This window comes from Ranitomeya variabilis, chromosome 1, assembly GCF_051348905.1.
Source record: "Ranitomeya variabilis isolate aRanVar5 chromosome 1, aRanVar5.hap1, whole genome shotgun sequence".
In the NCBI taxonomy this organism is placed as follows: domain Eukaryota; kingdom Metazoa; phylum Chordata; class Amphibia; order Anura; family Dendrobatidae; genus Ranitomeya; species Ranitomeya variabilis.
The window spans coordinates 362,316,631-362,325,646 of NC_135232.1; positions in this window are offsets into that span (position 1 = coordinate 362,316,631).

The window sequence follows — 9,016 nt, forward strand, 5'->3', positions numbered from 1 at the left end:
CCATATAGTATAATACACTCCTCATAGTCCTCCACATATCAAAATACACTCCTCAGTCCTCCATATAGTATAATACACTCCTCATAGTCCTCCATAAATTAAAATACACTCAGTCCTCCATATAGTATTATACACTACCCATAGTCCCCAATATAGTATAATACACTCCTCATAGTCCTCTATATACTAAAATACACTCCTCAGTCCTCCATATGCTATAATACACCCCTCATAGTGCTCCATATAGTATAATACACTCCTCAGTCCTCCATATATTAAAATACACTCCTCAGTCCTCCATATAGTATTATACACTACCCATAGTCCTCCATATAGTATAATACACTCCTCAGTCCTCCATATGGTATAATACACTCCTCATAGTCCTCCATATATTAAAATACACTCCTCAGTCCTCCATATTGTATTATACACTACCCATAGTCCTCCATATAGTGTAATACACTCCTCATAGTCCTCTATATATTAAAATACACTCCTCAGTTCTCCATATACAATAATACACTCCTCATAGTGCTCCATATAGTATAATACACTCCTCATAGTCCTCCATATATTAAAATACATTGCTCAGTCCTCCATATAGTATAATACCTCATAGTGCTCTATATAGTATTATACACTCACCATAGTCCTCCATATAGTGTAATACACTCCTCATAGTCCTCCATATATTAAAATACACTTCTCAGTCTCCCATATAGTATAATACACTCCTCATAGTGCTCCATATAGTATAATACACTCCTCATAGTCCTCCATATATTAAAATACACTCCTCAGTCCTCCATATAGTATTATAAACTACCCATAGTCCTCCGTATAGTATAATACACTCTTCATAGTCCTCCATATAGTATAATACACTCCTCAGTCCTCCATATAGAATAATACACTCCTCATATTCCTCCATATATTAAAATACACTGTTCAGTCCTCCATATAGTATAATACACCCTATAATCCTCCATATAGTATGGTGTGCACCACAGTCCTCCATATAGTATTATACACTACCCATAGTCCCCAATATAGTATAATACACTCCTCATAGTCCTCTATATACTAAAATACACTCCTCAGTCCTCCATATGCTATAATACACCCCTCATAGTGCTCCATATAGTATAATATACTCCTCAGTCCTCCATATATTAAAATACACTCCTCAGTCCTCCATATAGTATTATACACTACCCATAGTCCTCCATATAGTATAATACACTCCTCAGTCCTCCATATGGTATAATACACTCCTCATAGTCCTCCATATATTAAAATACACTCCTCAGTCCTCCATATAGTATTATACACTACCCATAGTCCTCCATATAGTGTAATACACTCCTCATAGTCCTCTATATATTAAAATACACTCCTCAGTTCTCCATATACAATAATACACTCCTCATAGTGCTCCATATAGTATAATACACTCCTCATAGTCCTCCATATATTAAAATACATTGCTCAGTCCTCCATATAGTATAATACCTCATAGTGCTCTATATAGTATTATACACTCACCATAGTCCTCCATATAGTGTAATACACTCCTCATAGTCCTCCATATATTAAAATACACTTCTCAGTCTCCCATATAGTATAATACACTCCTCATAGTGCTCCATATAGTATAATACACTCCTCATAGTCCTCCATATATTAAAATACACTCCTCAGTCCTCCATATAGTATTATAAACTACCCATAGTCCTCCGTATAGTATAATACACTCTTCATAGTCCTCCATATAGTATAATACACTCCTCAGTCCTCCATATAGAATAATACACTCCTCATATTCCTCCATATATTAAAATACACTGTTCAGTCCTCCATATAGTATAATACACCCTATAATCCTCCATATAGTATGGTGTGCACCACAGTCCTCCATATTGTATAATACACTCCTCAGTCCTCCATATATTAAAATACACTCCTCAGTCCTCCATATAGTATTATAAACTGGAAATTGATAGTGTATCACCTGCGCTGGTAATTGAAAGCTAAATAATCCCCCAAGAATAGTAATAGGCAAATAAAGGCTTTCAATGGTTGTACATGAGTACTTACTAGATCCCAATACAGTAACGTAGCTGCAAATCTTTCATGTGCTAGGAGTCCGATTCGTCACTGCAGGATGGTAAGAGCGCTGAGGGTCCGGTTCACCGCTGCACGATAGTAAGATCAGGGGAGCTGAACTCACTCCACGTGAGTCAGGTATAGTAAAAGGACGCGGGAGTCAGGTGGAAGCTGCCAGCTTCTAGCGTGCCCCGGCCGGAAGCAACGCTGAAGCGGTGGCGGCGTTGAGAAGGGGCGTAGCAACAGTGTGACGTCACAGCTAGTGGGCGGGCGCGTATGTGGATTGTCCAATCCAACGCGTTTCGAAGGATACGATCCTTCTTCGTCAGGGCTGGAGTTCCCCATAGAGCCCTGCCTCTTAAAAAGCTTCTGCTGTGCCGCCCCTTTTTAGAAAAAATGCCCAGCGTCCCAGGTTACCATTCCTTACAAAGGATATTAGAAGTTGCAGCGTGGTTCATAGGCTAAAAGATCCATTTATTAGAATAAAAATAGTAAGATGTGTTGTATGATTAGTACAACTAAGAATATATATGAAGGACTATTATAAAAAGGGATTAATGCAGTGAGGGTGATAATTAGAAACTAATGGGACAACACTAGAAAAAATAGAATGCTATAACATAATCATAGATAAAAGCTCCAATATTATTTATTAGTGGAGTAGAAAAAATATTGGTAAAACCCCACCCTATAGATAAGCAATATAAAAGGAAGGCACAATACCGGCCCTAAAATTGGCTCAAACATGAATAAAAATATAAATAAATAAATATATGAATTAGAAACCTACACTCAAAAGAATACACATAAATTGTATAATAAAAATGCCTAGATGGAATAAGACCGTGCTTAGTAGTAGGACATATACAAATAAATAAAAACTCCAATGAGATTTTTTTGGTGGAGTAAAAAATTAAAATAAAACCACTCCAAATAGATACATGTTTTAAAAGGGAGGGCTAGAAACGGCCCTATAATATGTATGAATTAGAAGCCCTAGCTCAAAGAATGAAAATAAATAATATAGTATAAATAACAAGATGGAATAGAACCGTCCCTGGGACCCTAAAACAATATGGAGGTATAGCTTAGTATAGATAGTTCCCATTGAAGTAGATTAAAAAGCATATAACTCAATTTCATGATTCAGTCCTCTAGGGGCTAAGCTGTCTAGCATATAAATCCATTTAGACTCGACCCTAGACATAGCTTTAAGAAAATCACCGCCTCTTGGGTTTTGCTTGACCAACTGGATTCCAAAAAAACGAATCCCTCCACAAGATTTGTTGTGTTTTTCTAGAAAATGGCGGGACAGAGGGTGACCTTGGAAGCCCTTCTGAATGTTGTCAAGATGTTCCTTGATCCTGACTTTAAGAAGTCTCTTGGTTCGGCCCACGTAAATCATATTGCAGGGACATTGTAATATATAGATTACCCCCATTGATTCGCATGTAATGGAATTTTTAATGTGGAATTGAGTGGTACCACTGGAGTCTGTAAATGTGGTTTGAACCACCTTGTCCCTAGATGTGCGTATGCAGCATGAACATCTGCCGCATGGCCTAAAACCCCACCTTAAGGGGTCTGATGATTGTACAGGTACTGCTTCCCTGGCAAGAATTGGTTTTGTTGTTGGTGCCAAGAGGAGGCCCAGATTTTGTGCCTTAGTGTACACAAATCTTGGGTTATTGGGTATTAGGCCCCCAATACTTTTATCACTTTGAAGGATGGGCCAGTGTTTTTTAACAATATTTATAAATTTTTTGTGCCCTACATGAAATTGTGTAATTATGGGTAAGTTCTTTAATTGTGCCTGAATATCCTGAGGATTATTGGTTGTTTTAACTTTGTGAACAAGACTTTCTCTAGATATACGGCTAACAGCTTGTTGGGCCGTATTGAGGGTTTGTATATTATAGCCTTTGGCTTCAAACTGTTTGGTAATGTATGTGGACTCCTCATAATAGTCCTTCAGATCAGTGCAATTCCTCCTAATACGAGTGAATTGTCCACGGGGAATGTTGGTAAGCCAAATTGGGAGATGACAGCTCGTTAGATGTATGAAGCTGTTTGAATCTACTGGTTTGCGGAAACACTTGGTTTTCAGTTGTCCGTGTTCCACATAAATTGTGAGGTCCAAAAAATTAATCTGGGAATTACTAATAGTCGGAGTGAATTCCAAACCAAATTGGTTGTTATTTAAATTTACAATAAAGGAATTAAGTTCAGCTGTAGATCCCTCCCAAATAAACAGAATGTCGTCAATGAAACGACGCCAGAATTTTAATCCTGGATGTAGTACGCCTTCCTTGCTTATATGTTGTTGTTCCCAATACCCCACGTATAGATTAGCGTAACTAGGCGCAAAACGTGTGCCCATTGCGGTGCCCCACGTTTGCAGGTAGTACTGTTTCTCATATTGGAAGAAATTGTGTTCCAATATGAACCCAATACTGTCAATTATAAATTTGATCTGGGCTTCATGGTATACCCCCAGAGTGTGCAGAAAAAAATTAGCTGACTCACACCCTTTTTTATGGTTTATTACTGTATAGAGGGATTTAATATCTAAAGTTCCCAAAATATAATTGCTTTGCCAAATTACGGGTTCCAAACTTTGAATGGTGTGGGTGGTGTCCTTCAGATACGCTGGAATTAAGGACATACATTTTTGTAAGTGCAGATCGACATATTTAGACAAATTTGCGGTCAAGCAATTGATACCTGATATAATTGGGCGACCTGGAGGGTTGGTAGCATCCTTGTGAATTTTGGGTATATGGTAAAACATAGCTGTAGTAGGTGTTTGATTGTTAATGAACTGGAATTCCTTTTTGTTCAGTATCCCTAAGGTTTTACCCTTTTGGGCTAGAATATTGAGTTTTTTTATATAATTTACAGTAGGATTGAAGCTTAATTTTTTATAAGTGACCGCGTCATTTAAAAGTCTCAGTGATTCGTTATGGTATGTGGTGCTGTCTAGAACCACAATTCCCCCGCCCTTATCGGCTGGGCGGATAACAATGGCATGGTTGTTTTGAAGATTTATAATGGATCTATTTTCACTAGTGCTTAGGTTATATGAAATATGCTTAGAATTATTTTTATAGGATTTTCGTAGATCTGCTGTAATCATAGTTTCAAAAGACCGAAAAGCACTAGAGTACTCGTTAATAGGATTAAATGAAGATTGTGGTGCTAAGTTTGTATGCGAATACTCCTGGATATTAATTGCAGGTGCTTGAGTTATATTGGTAGTATGTTGCTTTTTTAAAAAATATTTTTTCAAAGCTAAATTACGCATGAACTTTTTAATACTGACGTAAAGATGAAAGGGATTAGCCGATGCCACAGGGGCAAATTTTAAACCTTTTTGTAGAAGTTTGATTTCACTAGGGGTTAGTTGGTACGAGCTGAGATTGAAAATTTTTTGTGTATGATTTTTCAATGATTTTTTTAACATTTTCTTTTTGGCGAGTTGCCCACCCCTCTTACCTCTTTTGGTTTTGAATTTGGAGCCTGGAAAAAATCCCGTTTGATAGTGGATTGTACAGTTTTATTGGTCCTAATATTACGGACCCTATTAGTGCCATTGAGCATTCTATTTGGTATTTTCCTTGGAATTGAAACTGGTGCTTGTTTGTGCCTGAGGTACGTTTTAGTAGGAAATTTTGAATTGGATTTGCTCATTGGAACTTGGTGGGAAGTGTCACCATTGGTACTTGTGGTGGGTTGTTCCCATTCGGCTGTAGCCTCAGAAACATCCATCATTGTGGATAACTGAGAGAACCTATTAGTTATGGGGATTTGAATATTTACCTCAGGGATAGGCATACTTATTGAAGAATTTGCTTCATTATTAAATGGGTTTGTGACTGATTCATTAGCTGGAGAATTAGACACCTCAATGCCATAGTCAGTCTTGGTACGGACCGACACAGGCGTATACTGAGTAGAGTTCGTATTTGTATAAGTAGAAAATACCAAGGAGATGTCCTCTAGGTGATTAGTTAGAGTAGAATTGTATTCGTCCACTGTAATAAAATGACTATCTGAACTGGGAATAGGTTCACTATATTGATTCATAGGTCTTACATTTTCAAAAGGTAGATTGTCCCTTGAGAATTTTTTCATTTTTTTGGTGATAATTTCTTTTTCTCTTTCTTTGAGCCTGTACATGATGTTAGAAGTGAGATCATGCAGATCTTCGATATGATTATATGATTTTAATTGCTCAAAGAGTTGTGTAACCGATTGGCTAATCCCTTCAAGATTAATACGGCGTTTCTCAATAATAAAATTGAGAGCTTGACTAGAGAAACTTCTAAATAGAGATTCCCACTCCCTTTGGATTTCAGGATCCCCAAAATCACCTGCAAGGGTCTTTTGAATAACAAGGCCCTTTGGGACAATACCAGCTTCTGCGTATTTTTCTAGTGAGGCAATCTCCCAATGGTTCCGCATTTCATTAGTCAATTGTTTTTCTAGTGATTTTAATAAGGTTTTGACTTGATCATGCTCGTTGGTTGAGAGTTTATGTTGGGAGAACTGTGTTAATATATATCTACGGCGAAAATCCCTATCATGTATGAGAGCGTCTATAGCCATAACCAAGCTGCCTGCGTGTGGAATGCACAGAAACTAAACAAAATGTAAAGAAAAAGAGAAAACACTGGCGCTCGGAAAGTGAAAAATGAAAAGGAGGAGCGGGGAATAAGGAATAGCTGCTGGTGATAAAACAGGGTCTGTGCGTGCCCTGTAAGCTTAAGGAAAACAGGAAATTGATAGTGTATCACCTGCGCTGGTAATTGAAAGCTAAATAATTCCCCAAGAATAGTAATAGGCAAATAAAGGCTTTCAATGGTTGTACATGAGTACTTACTAGATCCCAATACAGTAACGTAGCTGCAAATCTTTCATGTGCTAGGAGTCCGATTCGTCACTGCAGGATGGTAAGAGCGCTGAGGGTCCGGTTCACCGCTGCACGATAGTAAGATCAGGGGAGCTGAACTCACTCCACGTGAGTCAGGTATAGTAAAAGGACGCGGGAGTCAGGTGGAAGCTGCCAGCTTCTAGCGTGCCCCGGCCGGAAGCAACGCTGAAGCGGTGGCGGCGTTGAGAAGGGGCGTAGCAACAGTGTGACGTCACAGCTAGTGGGCGGGCGCGTATGTGGATTGTCCAATCCAACGCGTTTCGAAGGATACGATCCTTCTTCGTCAGGGCTGGAGTTCCCCATAGAGCCCTGCCTCTTAAAAAGCTTCTGCTGTGCCGCCCCTTTTTAGAAAAAATGCCCAGCGTCCCAGGTTACCATTCCTTACAAAGGATATTAGAAGTTGCAGCGTGGTTCATAGGCTAAAAGATCCATTTATTAGAATAAAAATAGTAAGATGTGTTGTATGATTAGTACAACTAAGAATATATATGAAGGACTATTATAAAAAGGGATTAATGCAGTGAGGGTGATAATTAGAAACTAATGGGACAACACTAGAAAAAATAGAATGCTATAACATAATCATAGATAAAAGCTCCAATATTATTTATTAGTGGAGTAGAAAAAATATTGGTAAAACCCCACCCTATAGATAAGCAATATAAAAGGAAGGCACAATACCGGCCCTAAAATTGGCTCAAACATGAATAAAAATATAAATAAATAAATATATGAATTAGAAACCTACACTCAAAAGAATACACATAAATTGTATAATAAAAATGCCTAGATGGAATAAGACCGTGCTTAGTAGTAGGACATATACAAATAAATAAAAACTCCAATGAGATTTTTTTGGTGGAGTAAAAAATTAAAATAAAACCACTCCAAATAGATACATGTTTTTTTATAACCTAAGCACTAGTGAAAATAGATCCATTATAAATCTTCAAAACAACCATGCCATTGTTATCCGCCCAGCCGATAAGGGCGGGGGAATTGTGGTTCTAGACAGCACCACATACCATAACGAATCACTGAGACTTTTAAATGACGCGGTCACTTATAAAAAATTAAGCTTCAATCCTACTGTAAATTATATAAAAAACCTCAATATTCTAGCCCAAAAGGGTAAAACCTTAGGGATACTGAACAAAAAGGAATTCCAGTTCATTAACAATCAAACACCTACTACAGCTATGTTTTACCATATACCCAAAATTCACAAGGATGCTACCAACCCTCCAGGTCGCCCAATTATATCAGGTATCAATTGCTTGACCTCAAATTTGTCTAAATATGTCGATCTGCACTTACAAAAATGTATGTCCTTAATTCCAGCGTATCTGAAGGACACCACCCACACCATTCAAAGTTTGGAACCCGTAATTTGGCAAAGCAATTATATTTTGGGAACTTTAGATATTAAATCCCTCTATACAGTAATAAACCATAAAAAAGGGTGTGAGTCAGCTAATTTTTTTCTGCACACTCTGGGGGTATACCATGAAGCCCAGATCAAATTTATAATTGACAGTATTGGGTTCATATTGGAACACAATTTCTTCCAATATGAGAAACAGTACTACCTGCAAACGTGGGGCACCGCAATGGGCACACGTTTTGCGCCTAGTTACGCTAATCTATACGTGGGGTATTGGGAACAACAACATATAAGCAAGGAAGGCGTACTACATCCAGGATTAAAATTCTGGCGTCGTTTCATTGACGACATTCTGTTTATTTGGGAGGGATCTACAGCTGAACTTAATTCCTTTATTGTAAATTTAAATAACAACCAATTTGGTTTGGAATTCACTCCGACTATTAGTAATTCCCAGATTAATTTTTTGGACCTCACAATTTATGTGGAACACGGACAACTGAAAACCAAGTGTTTCCGCAAACCAGTAGATTCAAACAGCTTCATACATCTAACGAGCTGTCATCTCCCAATTTGGCTTACCAACATTC